Source organism: Triticum urartu, chromosome 1A (genome assembly GCF_056163025.1).
Source record: "Triticum urartu cultivar PI428250 chromosome 1A, HENAU_Tu73, whole genome shotgun sequence".
Classification (NCBI taxonomy): Eukaryota; Viridiplantae; Streptophyta; class Magnoliopsida; order Poales; family Poaceae; genus Triticum; species Triticum urartu.
In genome coordinates this window covers 143,612,313-143,628,169 of record NC_141873.1, presented here as the reverse complement: position 1 = coordinate 143,628,169, position 15,857 = coordinate 143,612,313, and positions in this window count along the sequence as shown.

Genomic DNA, 15,857 nt, shown 5'->3' with positions numbered 1-15,857 from the left:
AGGATTTATATATATCCAACGTTAGGATCAACACAACAACAAATTATCGATGTTCTTTTCTCTTGTACTTCCTCCGTTTCTAAATGTAAGACTTTTTTTTAGAGATTTCAATACAAACTACATATTGATGTATATGGACGTATTTTAAAGTGTAGATAAACTCATTTTGCTCCATATACAGTATATATTGAAATCTCTAAAAGGGCTTATATTTAAAAGTGCGTAAGGAGGGAGTAGAATACACCATGGAGATGTGTACCTTTTTTCCTGTAAGAGAGGAAGAGCCGAGCGGCCAGCACATCACTTTTCGGCTTTACAACACTACACATGCAACGACAACAACTTAGGACTTTGCCCAACGGGAAAAATATCAGGTGCTACCGGTCCGTAGGTGATACTGCGATACTACGAGACTAGTTGGGAACTACTTCCTCCCTCCCACAATATAAGACGTTTTTACAAGCTATGTTAGCTTGCAAAAACATCTTATATTATAGGATAGAGGAAGTAGTGCCCAACTAGAGTATAATGGTTGCGTCTCGACCGATGTTGGCCACTCCGTGTGTATTTCAAACGTCTGCGTGTTCACGGACATGGATATGGTTGTTGGGCATCCAACGTCGTGCCTTCAAACATTTGCGTGTATTTTGAATGTAAATTGAACAAAAAGGATGAATTTCATACAAACTGGATAATTTTTATTTAAATTGGATCAAATTAATAAGAAATTTGACATATTACATTAAATAAAAGCGAGTATGACAATTTTTTTGATGTCCCACGTCCTACTATTACCTGACCATGGATGGTTTCGTCTTCCACATCCTACTTTTCATCAGTGTTGTGGTCATGGACGTCGCCCGTCGAGGTGAGGTCCACGATAGACGTGACGGCCCGGCTTAGTGGTAGTTGCGGCCTGGCGAAACGATGCAGAGTTGTCGACATGAGCAGCGTTCCCGTCTGCGATCGCCTCCGCTGCAAGCTCCTCGAACAGGGGGTCACGCTCTGCCTCCATGACGTGCAGCCGCCACCACTCACAGCCTCCATGACGTGCAGCCGCCACCACTCACAGCGGATGGCGCAGGCGCTACACATGGACTGCTCATCCATGAAGGTTGGATTCTCTACTACATGTGTACCCGCTCGCCCTTGACCTGGCCCTCCACAAGTCAGTGCTGCTCGACGAGTTGCAGATTCTATTGCTTCTCATCCTGTAGCTCTAAACGTGGAGACCGGCGGCGTAGGCTGCTCCCGCTCCTGTCCTTTGCTACGACGGCCCCGATGTGTACCCGCACATGCGCCATGGCGAAGCCGGCAACCGGCGTGGACTCAAACTCGTTGTTGGACGCTTCCTCCAATTTTCGGTTGTCATCCTTCGAACTCTCCTCTAGCGAACTCAATGACAGCCTAGCATGTATGCGACGCGCACATCGGGCCTTCTAGCCTTTTGCAAGGGCCCGCCGTTTCGTGCTTCTGCGCCGACGCGATACACTTGCACATCTCGTTGCCGCTCGCCGTCATTGCATCGAAGGGAGGAAGGTTGTGAGCAGAGGACGAATGGAAGCGAAGGCGGTTTCTGCAATGCGCGACCATGCTTATATATTGGGTGCCATCTAGGTGAAGTGCCGGTTTGAATGTGGGCGCCCAGAGTGGGTTTCTCGGCCATCGCGCATGTTCAATGCCGAGTAGGTGAACATGCAAGCAACCGACTGTAATGTCGTAGGAAGCCGTCCCGTCACCCAGTCCGGTCGCGTCACTCTGAGCTGACATTGAACGCGAATGGAGAGCATGCGAGCAGATGTGGCGTGGTGGTGCTCTTGGCTGTCGCGCCTCAATGCCCAACATACTGTAGACCAGTCATGTCCACTCTGAACCGACATGAATGTGGCGCCTCTTTGCGGAGGGACGGTTGGAGCGGTCATACTGGAGAGTTTTTTGTGTGGGACCGCGTTTCTTGACGCGTACGTGGCGGAGGTTCGGACGCCAGCAAACCTCCTACGGGGTTGGTGCCAGTTTGCGGGAATTCGGACATTGAAGACAGCTTGTATGTCGTCCTTGTCATCGGTACGACTGGAACTGGTCGTATCATGGTTGAATCTTATGGAAAAAAAAAACCAAAGGAATCGCCAAGATTTACCACACTGACACACACAACGCTACCAATTCTAAAGCTTACATTGAACCAAACCCCAAAAGTGATATCCATGTTCATTGTGCAAGCATGCAAAAATTAACCAGCAAGGGAGTGATACAAGCTATCCATTTAGTTCCATTGGCATGGAGGTCGAGAAAGAGGAAAATATTTTTGTGGAGCCCAAATTCCCATTGCCAAAGGTCTAGAGAGAAGGTCAAAATTATGTTAGGAACACATCAATGATGATCAAAGACAAAAGAAACCATGCATCAACGATCACTTCAAAAACACCAACTAGAGGCATACAAGGTACAATAGCAAGATCGTCTGACTGTATTATTTAACTGATCAACTACTTATACAACACCGAGGGCAAACCTATGCCTCACACTTAAGGGAAAAATATAATAATGGTTGGGTTTTCGAGAAGTCAAAAATGAAGAAAGTCTTGAGTCAATGCAGCTGACCATTAGGCAATGGAGATGACCTTATGATCGATGTCAATGCAAGGAGTAGGGATCTCCATGCAACTAGGATGCACATAGAGCTATGAATATGTGAAAGCTCTCCTATGCACTAAGTGGGGGTGCATCCGACTTGCTTGCTCATAAAGACCTCGAGGCTTTGAGGATGCTTGGTACGTCTCCAATGTATCTACAATTTTTGGGACTAACCTATTAATCTTGGATGCTTTATATGCTATTTCATATCATTTTTTTGGACTAACCTATTAACCTAGTGCCTAGTGTCAGTTCCTGTTTTTTTGCTTGTTTTTAGCTTTTCAGAAAATCAATACCAAACAAAGTCCAAACATGACGAAACTTTACGGTGATTTTTTCTGGACCAGAAGGGACCCTAGAAGGTTCAGGATGAGGCCAGAAGAGCTACGAGAGAGCCACGAGCTCACAGGTCACGCCCTAAGCTCGTGGGCCCCATGCAACTTTGTTTGACCTAATTCCACCTCTATGAATTCACATATATTTCCGAACCAAGAGAGAGCCACCCAAAACACTTTTTACGCCACCACAAGCTTCTATTCTTTCGCGATCCCATATGGAGGCCTTTTCCGGTACTTTTGCGGAGGGGGAATCAATCACGGAGGGCTTCTACATCATCCTTTCTGCCTTCCGATGATGCGTGGGTAATTTACCACAGACATACGGGTCCATAGCTAGTAGCTAGATGGCTTCTTCTCTCTCTTTGATCTTCAATACAATGTCCTCCTCGGTCTTCTTGAGTTCTATCCGATGTAATCTTATTTTGCGGTCTGTTTGTTGGGATCCGATGAACTGTGGATTTATGACCAGATTATTCATTGAAAGTAATTGAGTCTTTTCTGAACTTTATTATGCATGATTGTTATAGCTTTGTATTTCTCTCTGATCTATCCCTTTGGTTTGGCCAACTAGATTGATTTATTTTCAGTGGGAGAGGTGCTTGGTAACGGGTCCAATCTTGCGGTGTCCTCACCCAGTGACAGAAGGGGTAGTGAAAGCACAAGTGCTCCCTTGGTGGTTTTGGTAATTAATATCAACATATCTCTTGCTGGACCAATATTTTTATCTAGTATATTTCAGACAAGTTCAACAGTGGCATGGCAAGGACAAGAGGATGTGAACCCCCTTCAAAATGCTAAGGACATGGATTGGCAAAAGCTCAAGACTCTGCATTTTAGATTTGGTGATCCAAGATCACATTGAGTCCATAGGAAAGCCAATACTATTAAAACGGGATGAGGTTTTGATTATGATCTATTTGCTTAAGTGCTTAGTGATATTGCTCCAAAACCCTCAACCACTTTCTCTATCCAAATATGTTCAAAACCTACATTCCAACGTCTCCATTGCGTTTGCACTCTCCAATTCCCATCCCTTTACATTCTTGCATTTAGCATGCTTTACTCTTTCCGCTGCCCATACTCTTGCTATGCTTGTGTAAAATGTATTGTGTGCCAATTAATATGCGCTAAACTCAACCTTAACTTGAAGAATCTAAAAACTGCCACTTTTACTTGTTAAGCGTCTAATCACCCCCCTGGACCCCTCTTCTCGATCTTCCAATTGGTATAAGAGCTTTGGTCTCCATTGCTTTGGTTTAATCACCATTGGAGGAAGATAGATGAGTCTACGTTCGGGAGTATTAGACATAGAGTGCCTATTCTTGATGGGGAGTTTTATGATTCTTGGAGAAATGAAATGCTTGAGATCTTTAATGAATACAATTTGAGCAAGTATATTCTTAGCCCTTATGTGCCTCCCATTGATCATTAGCATCCTACCCCGGATGAGTATCTTGACATGCACTGGTACAACGACGTCCTAAACAAATGGTTTTTAACCCCTTTCCGCGACGACATTTGGAACCGTTGCCAAGTGAGTGTGTGCGATAGGGTGTCCTTCCCACACAACCCAGAAATCATCGGGGATAGGCCTCCTAGGACCCATGCTGGGGCCGTGTGCGATCGGGCGAGGCATCGAAACCCAATCATTTCCATAGGTATGTACATCCCACACGGTAATCCGAGAAAATCATTTTCGTAGGTATGTACACCCCACACAGTGAATCCCAGAAAATCATTTCCGTAGGTACGCACATCCCACACTGTGAATCCCAGAAAATCATTTCCATAGGTATGTACATCCCCACGGTGAATCCTAGAAAAACATTTCCGTAGGTATGTATATCACACACAATTCTTTGTGTGGAAACGTTTGTGCAAGGTGGTCTAACGCAAACAGTTCGCTGCTGGAAGCCATGTGTGATTGTTAGTTGATCGAACACGCCTACTTTCTAGAAACCGTGCGAGTTGTTTGAGTTTGTCGCCCACAGTGCTGTCTGAGTAACCGTTTGCAATAGAAAACCCCAATAAGCAGGGTAATTAGCCTATTATTGATAATCCATGTACTAATCAAACTGATATTTCTTATAAAACATGCCAGATATTTCATATCCATATAAAAGCAACCAGGATTTCATAATCGAATTACATCAGATAGCTTCGGCACTCAGTTACGCCATTACACAACAGCACCAAGTTTCACATGCAACATCAAAAACCTTTGGAAAGTAGCATCATACATGGTAAGACCGATGAATCTCATCTGGGAAACTATAGAAGCAGAAGGCAAATATTGAGCCTTTAGTGATGTTGAATGTCCTTGCAACTTTAGGCCAGTGGCTATGGATAATTGCCCACCCAACCTTCATCCTCTTCAGCAAGACTTCAATATTGTACCGTGGATGTTGAATGAATACCTTCCTCGCCTCTTGACCATGCAGGTGGTTTGAGAGGTAATCATCAGTGAACTTCTTTGAAAAGTACTGAAAACAAAGCTATGCATAAATCGCTGTTGTAAATTTTGAAATGGCGCAAGGGGTAAAAACAAGGTAAAAGAGTTAGTACCATCCTATAGTTGACTGATGTCTTCTTCATTGTGCAAACAAAGATCTTGCTGTTATTCGTCGTAAGTTTCTTCATCCTAACAATCTTTCTGAGTTTCTTGACTTGACCGATATTCATGGACATCTCATTTCCTCATATGCAAAATGGGTCGAACAATGAGTCTAAGCCTCTCACAGCAGGACCTACATGTGCAAGACTAAATTGTAAGAAACCTAAATATTAGAATGATTCCTGCAACTGCACAATAATGTGCTATTAGCCAAAGGACCCTGCTTGAACAAACCTTGATGGTAAATCGTAGTGTCTCCCATTATTTCCCTGCAACACACATAAGGAAGATCTTGATCAGGTTAACTGAGAGTTGCCATACTATCAGTAGAATATGTATTGAGTACAACCAAATTCGATTGGTGTCACATGCATAACAATACAAAATTGTACCCACAACAAATGAAAATCAAATTGCAGAACTGAACCAAACAGTTAAATGGACAGCAGACCAAATAAACCAAAATAGTTAACTGAGCACAACATTGCAGAATAGAAACATGTACTAAAAGATAAGGCAGTTAACAAAGGCCTCGAGAAAAAATCACGAACTGTATTTTAAAGTAGACAACCGTGTGGCGGTGTTGACGGTGGCCTCGAAGACGAGGTGCTCCTCCAAGATCTGGCGGTCGACACGCATGGCAGCCATAGCGACCTCGTTCGCGCGTGCGGTCGCATGCTACCCAGCTCCATGTTATACTGCGTGTAAAATGGCTGTGAGCGGCGCTTAATTGGAGGAGGGGGGCAGTGATTTCGGTGGAAGGTGTCGCTTCGTCAGTCGGGGCATGTGGGACGGGAAAGGAGGAGGATGGTGTGGGTGGGGTGAGGATTACCTGACCATATCGACGAGGCCGTGCAACAAGAAGAAGGGGCGGCGACGAGGAGGCTGCGCAGCAAGAAGAAGGGTCGGCGGTGAGGAGGCCGCGCAGCAAGAAGAAGGGTCGCCAGCGAGGAGGCAGCGCTGCAAGAAGAAGGGCCGGTGGCGAGGAGGCGGCGCTGCAAGAAGAAGGGTAGCTGGCGAGGAGGCGGCGCTGCAAGAAGAAGGGTCACCGGCGAGGAGGCTGAGTTGCCAGTAAGCAACAGTGAAGGTTTGAATTTGGAAAGCAAGGAGGAACAGTGGAAATGTGGCTTTTGGTAGGAGGGAGGGGGCGGGGAGATAGATATTTCCGCGGTGGCAAAAAAATTTCGCTCGGTGTCGCGAGAAACTGGCGTGCAAGTGTGGTTCAAGCAAGGGCGGTGGACTGTAGATGATGAAGCTTCCTGCGTAAGCCAGACAAGACGGTGCCCCAAGATATTTTATATCGCATCCCACACGATTCTTTTTAGTAAACTGTTTGTGGTATACCTGATTTTTTCATTATGTTTTGAAAGATAAAGTGATGTTACGGAGGGAAAGGATGGTGTTTGAATTGCTAGAACATTTACGTACAATGAACATGCAACTAGTACATGAGTGTCGTGTTTAAATTTAGAATTATTTCGGGTTCGTTTGGCATTTTTATGCATTAATTGAGTTTTTGGGCATTTAATGTGCATAATTCAAATTTGAACTACAAGCACATGCTCCAACGCACCAAAGTTTGCTGAAAAATCACATGTGTGTCTTTGGGTGAATTTATAGGTCCCATGCAAAAAATGGGAATAAAATTCAAACATCTAGGCATCATGGCTCGGCCGAAATGATTGAGAAACTTATTTTTTTAATTCTTATAAATCCAAAACACGGCTGAAAATCATGAAACTTCACATGGTGTCATGACATGGCACCAACAAGCTGCGGTAAAGTTTTTGGCCGAATTGGGACAAGTTTTGGTGTAAGCTTCTTGCAAACCGGAGCTTCCCTCAAGAAGGCTCGTGGTTCTGAGAGGGAACGTGTCACCTCCGTGTGCAAAACTACATACGTACACTGCCTTCTCCCGCCTTAATATTTGTACACCGGCAGATTAGACCAAATAGAAGTATCGTGCTAAATTTTGGAATTATTCCGTATTCGTTTGGTCTTTTTTATACATTAATTGAATTTCTAGGCATGTAATGTGCATAATTCAAATTTGAACTACAAGCACATGCTCCAGTGCACCAAAGTTGTTTGAAAAATCACATGTGTGTCCTTGGGTGAATTTCTAGGTCCCATGCAAGAGATGTGAGTGAAATTCAAACATTTGGGCGTCGTGGGTCGGCCGGAAAGATTGAGAAACTTGATTTCTTAATTCCTGTAATTCCAAAACACGCCTGAAAATCATGAAACTTGGCATGGTGTCATGACATGGCACCAACATGCTGCTGTAATTTTTTTGGCCGAATTGGGACAAGCTTTGGTGTAAGCTTCTTGCAAACTGGAGCTTCCCTCAAGAAGGCTCCTGGTTCTGAGAGAGAACGTGTCACCTCCATGTGCGAAACGACATACGTACACTGCCTTCTTCGACCTTAATTTTTGTACACTAACAGATTAGACAGAAGTATCATGCTAAATTTTGGAATTATTCTGTGTTCATTAGGCCTTTTTATACATTAATTGAGTTTCTGCGCATTTAATATGCATAAATTAAATTTGAACTACTAGCACACACTCCAGTGCACCAAAATTGTTTGAAAAATCACATGTGTGTCCTTGGGTGAATTTCTAGGTCCAATGCAAGAGATGGGAGTGAAATTCAAACATCTGGGCGTCGTGGCTCGACCGGAAAGATTGAGAAACTTGGTTTTTTTAATTCCTGTAAATTCAAAACACACCTGAAAATCATGAAACTTGGTATGGTGTCATGACATGGCACCAACATGCTGCAGTAATTTCTTTGGCCGAATTGGGACAAGTTTTGGTGTAAGCTTCTTGCAAACCGGAGATTCCCTCAAGAACGCTTGTGGTTCCGAGAGGGAACGTGTCACCTCCTTGTGTGAAACGACATACGTACACTGCCTTCTCCTGCCTTAATTTTTTACACAGTCAGATTAGACCAAATAGAAGTACCATGCTAAATTTTGGAATTATTCCGGATTCGTTTGGCCTTTTTATACATTAATTGAGTTTCTAGGCATTTAATATGCATAATTCAAATTTGAACTACAAGCACAGGCTCCAATGCACCAAAGTTGTTTGAAAAATCACATGTGTGTCCTTGGATGAATTTCTAGGTTCCATGCAAGAGATGGGAGTGAAATTCAAACATCTGGGCGTCGTGGCTCGGTCAGAAAGATTGAGAAACTTGGTTTTTTAATTACTATAATTCCAAAACACGCCTGAAAATCATGAAACTTGGCATGGTGTCATGACATGGAACAAACATGCTGCAGTAATTTTTTTGGCCGAATTGGGACAAGCTTTGGTGTAAGCTTCTTGCAAACCGGAGCTTCCCTCAAGAAGACTCATGGTTCCGAGAAGGAACATGTCACCTCCGTGTGCGAAACGACATACGTAAACTGCCTTCTCCCGCCTTAATTTTTTTACACAGCCATATTAGATCAAATAGAAGTATCGTGCTAAATTTTGGAATCATTCCGTGTTTGTTTGGCTTTTTTTATACATTAATTGAGTTTTTGGGCATTTAATGTGCATAATTCAAATTGAACTACAAGCACAGGCTCGAGTGCACCAAAGTTGTTTGAAAAATCACATGTGTGTCCTTGGGTGAATTTCTAGGTCCCATGCAAGAGATGTGAGTGAAATTCAAACATCTGGGCATCGTTGCTCGGCCGAAAAGATTGAGAAACTTGGTTTTTTAATTCCTATAATTCCAAAACACGCCTGAAAATCATGAAACTTGGCATGGTCTCATGACATGGCACCAACATGCTGTGGTAATTTTTCTGTCCGATTTGTGAAGGCGCACACATTAACAATCAACAAAGTCATTTTGGAACAAGTGCTGTCACGTTACAAATCGGAAACACAAGTATTATTGAAACCGTGGGCGTTCGACTTATAAATTACATGCGGCCACGTGTCCTCTTTTTTTATTGGCTAGGAGGTGCCGTGCGGGGTAGCTATTTGAGTACGGGAGGCATGCGATCAGACCCCTACGCATGCTCATCGGGAGGAGAGCCCTTTGACCGCTACCCGCCGCGCGCCTCCCTCCCAACGTCTCCATTAATGGCGCCTGAGCACCTATTCTACGGCGTGGCTATATGTCTCACTGGACTGAGATTTAAGAGAGAAAAATGAAAATCTGAAAAGAAAGTTTTGCACGGATCTTGATGTAAAATCCGACGGACCTATATAGCATCGTGTTGTGGAATTGTCACGGCAGATGTCCTAGAGCAAGGACTTAGTCGTAGGGCCATCACACTAGGAAGCTTAAAGGGGTTAATCGGGACAAGGGACACGAGAGAGTTTTTATACTAGTTCGGCCCCTTACGATGAAGGTAAAAGCCTACGTCTAGTTGGGTTTGGTATTGCTAGGGTTTCGATCTCCAAGAGGCTCAACTCGCTGGCTTGGTTATCGATTTGTTGTTTCTTGCCCTAAGCCGCCACCGGGTCGTCTCCTTATATACATGGGTTGACGCCTGGTGGCCTACAGAGTCCCGGTCGGCTCATAACCGTATCCGGCTCGGTGACTTCCTTTACATGCCTTTCTTTACAAGTCTTTCCTTACATATGGCGGTTCATAATACCAGGCCTTAAACCGCCTTCAGGCCCTTGGGCCTTCTATAATACTTAATAAACTACAATCTTGGATGTTTACTGGGCTTCTTGCGTAACCCGCCATTGGGGTTGATCCGGCCCCTCCTGGGCGGGTCTCAACTGATAGTAATATCCCCAACATTAGGCCCCAGGTTGACCATGAACTTTGTTCTTTGTCAATCTTCTATACTTAGTAAAAAATCCATCTTCTTATCTTTACCGAAATTTCCTTGTAACCCGCCGCAACGTCATCTCTTGGAAACGCAAAAAACTTTCATGACATCATCCTCCAACGGATCTTTTATCTTTAATGTTTCCCGAGAATCGAGGCGCCTGTATAGCTGGATAACCATTTATTCGGCTCTTCCTTGATTTTCGTGCCTGTCTGTTCACCTTTTCCCTTATAAATAGGCTCTCCCCGGCCTTCCTCATTCTTCTCTCTCTCTCCGTCTTCTTCCTCTCGCAACTCTGCTCACTGCTCGAGCTTCACCACCGCCGCGCCTCATCTCCGTCGCCGACTCTGGCCGCTGCATCGACCTGAACCGATCCAGAGAAACCCGCGGCGACCTCCGCAGTAGACCTGCAAACGTAAGCCTTCTTTTCTTCGTGTCTTAGATCTTCATTAGAGTTTCCAAGCTTCTGCATGTTCTTCGCAGTTCATCATAGTTCTTCATAGTTCTTCCACTGTCTCCTCTTTCTGATCCAAAAGAGACGTATGTTCATGTAGTAGTTGTTTGGTGCCTCCTTTTGACACTAGCAGACCCCTTTTTCTGGTACAAGAGCTATATTTAGATCTAATGAACTCATCTGGACTGTATTTTTAGGTCTAGAATTTTTTTCATTTTGAACATCCATTTGATCTGAAATAATATCAAACATTTTGGGAAACTTGTTTGTCCCAACACTTAGCTGGATCCTCTTTCTGAAAGAATCTGTAGTCATGGCGGCTTACCGCACCGGATTTCTTTTCCTTATATGTCATTAGCCCTTAGTTAAGCCGTCATTACTTGCTTTGCATCTTCATCCTTTAACTGTTAACCTCACCGTAAAACTGAATCGACATGTTGCTTTTCTTTTTAGTTCCTTGCACATCATGTCGTCAAAGACACCAACCATCTGTAACTGGGTCCCCTCAAACGTAACTGAGGAACGTTTAAAAGATTTCTTCATCATAGGATTTCTGCCATCAAAAGCCGTCATGTCTTATCATGCCCCTGACTCGGAAGAAGAACAGCCCAATCTGAGAGATGGTGAGGTGATTGTTTTTACTGACCATATGAACCGTGGATTCTCACCGCCCGGCTCAAAGTTCTTCAGAGAGGTCCTCCATTTTTTCAAACTCCACCCTCAAGATATCAGGCCCAACTCCATATCTAACATCTGTAACTTCCAAGTGCTCTGTGAGGTATATCTTCAACAAGAGCCGACCCGGCAGAATGAGTGCACCAACGGCCTTAGTTTAGAACTTGGAGGTATATCAATCCAGCGCCGACAGGGTGCCGTCTTTCCCCTTATTGTCTTACCAAGCCACCCAAAGGACTGGAACCAGACTTGGTTCTACTGCCAGGATACTTCTCCAGCAAACGAGAAGCCCCTACCGGGTTATCGCCCTGATCGCCTTGACTCCAAGTTCACGCTTCCTGATAAGCTGACTGTCGCTGAACGCAAGAGGCTGCTTCCATCCATCAAAAGGATCAACGCTCTGTTGGGGAACGGGTTAACTGGAGTTGATCTGACTCGCTGCTGGATCTCATGGCGGGTCATCCCTTTGAGCCGCCGGTCAAAGCTGATGTATGAGTATGGTGGAGGCCTGGATGACTCCCTTCGTCACAGCCCCGTTCAATTGACAGAGGAAGATATTGTCTCAATGTCAACTCTTCTGGTGAACGGGAAATATGAAGATTGCAGTGTCGTTGGGTTAAAACCCTTCTGTCAGCTTAACCCAGTTCCAGAAGTAAGGATGTCATGATTTATCTTTTTTGTATTCCTCCAGCCGTATTGTTTTAATACTTGCCTGACTCTTTACCTTGTTTTTACCTGTCTGCAGGCCAATTCTGACTTCTGGAAAGTTAAGTATGACCACAAGGCGGCGAAGAAAGCGAAAGCCGCCGCCATTAATGCCAAGAAAACGACCTGGAGGTCAAAAAAGAAAAAAAAGAGTACTGCTGAAGACCTGATGAAGCTTGATGATACATCTGACTCGGAGGTAGCCCTTGATTCCCTTGGCCAATTTTTTAACAATCTTATTGACACTGATCATTACCAGGATGACACTGGGCCAGTCAGGCCGGGGAAGCAGAGGCACCTATCATTTCCTCTGACTCAGAGCCCTTACCAAGACACAAAGTTCGACGAGTGATCCGTAAAGTAAGGTTTTCTAACCCTTTAGCTTACTTGGATCCCAACTTTCGTTTGAAAAAGCAGCAACATGAAAGCCACCGCCAAGCTGGGATTCAAGATGAACCGACTGTCGTTCTTCAACAAACTCCTTAGAAACGTCCGAATGAGGTTTACTTATTTCTGTCTTTAATTCTGTTTAATGATCCTTCTCCTTGTATTTCTTTTAACTCTATTTTATCCTTTTAGGAGGTGTCTCGCTCTTCTGGTGACTCATCGCAGACGCAATTCCCAGCTTTCAAGACTACTCCCGGGTAATCAGAAATCCTCCTTTCTTTCAGGTTTGTTCAATTGTGTCTTTATAGTGACAACCCTGCAACATTTTTTCTTAGTGGCCAAGATAAATCCAAGAAAGTGAAGGCAGCTAAGCCGGCGGAAGACCCGCCGGTGCTGGCATCTGACCCGACTAGGCCATCTTCTCCATTAACTGATGCTCCAGAAGACTCGCCTGTTGACACTGAGACCGTCTTCTCCATCCTCCTGAGCCGTCATTTGACGAGACCACTGTGAACCCTTCCACAACCGGACCGTCAAGCTCAGCCAACCCGCCGTCTTCGTCTGCACCAGATGTTCGGATTACTGGGAGCCGCTTCATTGAACCGGGGAACCCAACCGTGCTGGCTCGGTGTACAGCAAAACAAGAGGCTTTGGAGAGGCAAAAAGTTTGCTTTGACATTGCCAACTATGACCATCTCAATGCCAATGACATTTTATCTGGCTATCTCAACCATGTACACTCCAGTCGTGACTCTGAGATTGAAATGGTCAAACAGCTGCAGTTAAAATATGAGGTACGTTTTTTCGGCTTATTTGTATTCCTTCAGCCCCCAAGTCTTCAGATTATGAGAGAACCGGAATGACCCGTAGACTTTAAAATATAGGCTGAGACCTTTACCTTTGAAATTTTTCTTGACTTTAATAGATCAAAGCTTCACCTGTAGTCCCCAAGGGCCGGTTCATTTTGCTAATAAATGAATCGGTACTTTAAATTGTTTGGTTCTGTATTCAAAAGACTTAATATTCCGGCTTAACCCTTGAAAAACTTGCTGAACTGCATACATTAGCCCCCAAGTGCCAAGTGATGTTACTTTGTAAGGTACTTGGGACTTAAATATGTCTGCAGAGTCGTAGAAATTTGATTTGGCATACATTAGCCCCCAAGTGTCAAGTGGTTTTTTGTAAAGTACTTGAGACTTGAATCTTGATTTTTGAATTTGAAACCAAATCTTGACTCATTTGAATGTTTTGCAGAATGCCTTATCTGAATTGAACTCTCAATTGACTGATGTGAAGACCCGGCTAGTGAGTCAGGAGGCAAAAATCAAATCTGCTAACTCCAAACTGCAAATAAGTCTATCTGCAACGGAGAATTTGAAGACCAGCTTCGCTGCCAAGAAGAAAACTTGGGAAGAAGAAAAAACACTTTTGACCCAACATGCCGAGAAAGCCGAAAACGCCTTTGAAGAGATTTCAACAGAGTTGAACATGTTAAAGGGCCGGGTGTCTCAAATGGTAGCTGCTATCTTTGGTAAGCTGTCTGATTTTAACTTTTGTGTGCTGTTTGCTGATCCGGAGTATAATCCGCCAACTGACTTTGCGTGTAAAATTTATGCAGGTCCTCGAAGCAAAAATCTGAGCCAAGACCCGTTGATTAAACTGAAGGCAGTATATACGTTGGTTGAACAACTGTATATTGGCGCACAGCGGGCTTTGGCCGCCATCTCTCCTACTAATCAAGGACCCAACCGGCTCAGCGACGTCCTGAAGAAACTGTCCATCCTTCCTGACAGGTTTCAAGAAGTAAAACGCTCCTGCGCGCGAGCCGGAGCTTTGACTGCCCTGAGATGCTCCAAGGCTTGGGTGCCAGACTTAGACCCGGCGGATGTGGCAAGAGGCTATCCCACCGTGAAGGAAGATGGGCCTCCTTTTGATCAGGATGACTTCATGGCTTGCGTGCACGGAGTCCGGCCTTAGGCAACTACCCTTGGAGATGATACCAATGTTGATAAATACCAGCCGGGTTTTGATAGTGAGAATAAGAAGATGGCCACTCCCTCATACAAGGTAACAGATTTGATCCCACCAGTGAGAGAAGACACATTTGCCCCGGAAGTTGACCCGGTCGGCCTGATCGACGACGAAGCTGAATTTGTCGCCGTGAATGGTTTTGATTGGTCAAGATCCAACTTCCGGCCAACAGAAGGTGGTGAACCAGCGAGGGAGGAACAATGATCATCTTCATGGGCTTATAAAGCCTTGTAATAACTTAGTTGCGAAAATACTGCATGCTTTGCTTATGCCATCGTGCATAAAACACTTTTATGTGAGTCTGTGTTTCCTGATGCCAATGTATGCATCGTATTTAATGTTTGTTTCTGCAATGTTTTGAATTCTGTTCCTGTAAATACAAAGAAAAGACTGGCTTGGCGGCTTAGAACCAAACGGGTTAAAACACCCAATTTATAGCCAATACGTTTACCACACTAAGAACCAGAGACAGATATAAATAAAGGACAAGGGCTAAAACTAACTCTTTAGTTAATGCAGCAGGTAAGTGCGCATAAGTAATAACCACACGTTATCCCTTTTGATCCTTAGACCGCCGGTTTAAATAACCTGGGCGATGAATTTGACAATTCAATCTTTATGAGAAGCGAATGCTTTTTTGAATACTCAATGATTACTATACCTTGGTAGGTTGCACCTTTTGATCCATAAGCCGCTGGTGTGAATGACCTGGGCGGCTGTGTTGTCAAATAGTCGAGCCGGTGAAGAAGACCAGGCTAATTTTTTGTAATATTGAAACAACAAAAAACTAAAAGGCAAGCAACAGATAATAAGCATAATTTGACCCTGTATTCAAAAGATTGGGGGTTTCTGATTCGAATACGATCAGTAAACCGGACCAAAGGGGTTAAGCTAAGGTTCGAATACGACCATATAGCCCATAGTGGCTTTGGCGTTGCACCGATCAAGAGGGTACCGACAGCTATGTTCTCTTTGGTTCGAATACGACCTATGTTTGAACAAGAAGCCCCCAAATGACCTTGAGAGGTTTTTAACGACCCTGATTCGAATACGATCCAAGTCGGACTCAAAAGGGGTTAAGCTGTGATTCGAATACGATCAAGAAGCCCCCAAGTGAGTTTGGCCTTGAGCCGATCAACAGGGTTACGACATCTATGTTCTCTTTGGTTCGAATACGACCTATGTTTGAACAAGAAGCCCCCAAGTGACCATGAGATTGTAGCTAGATT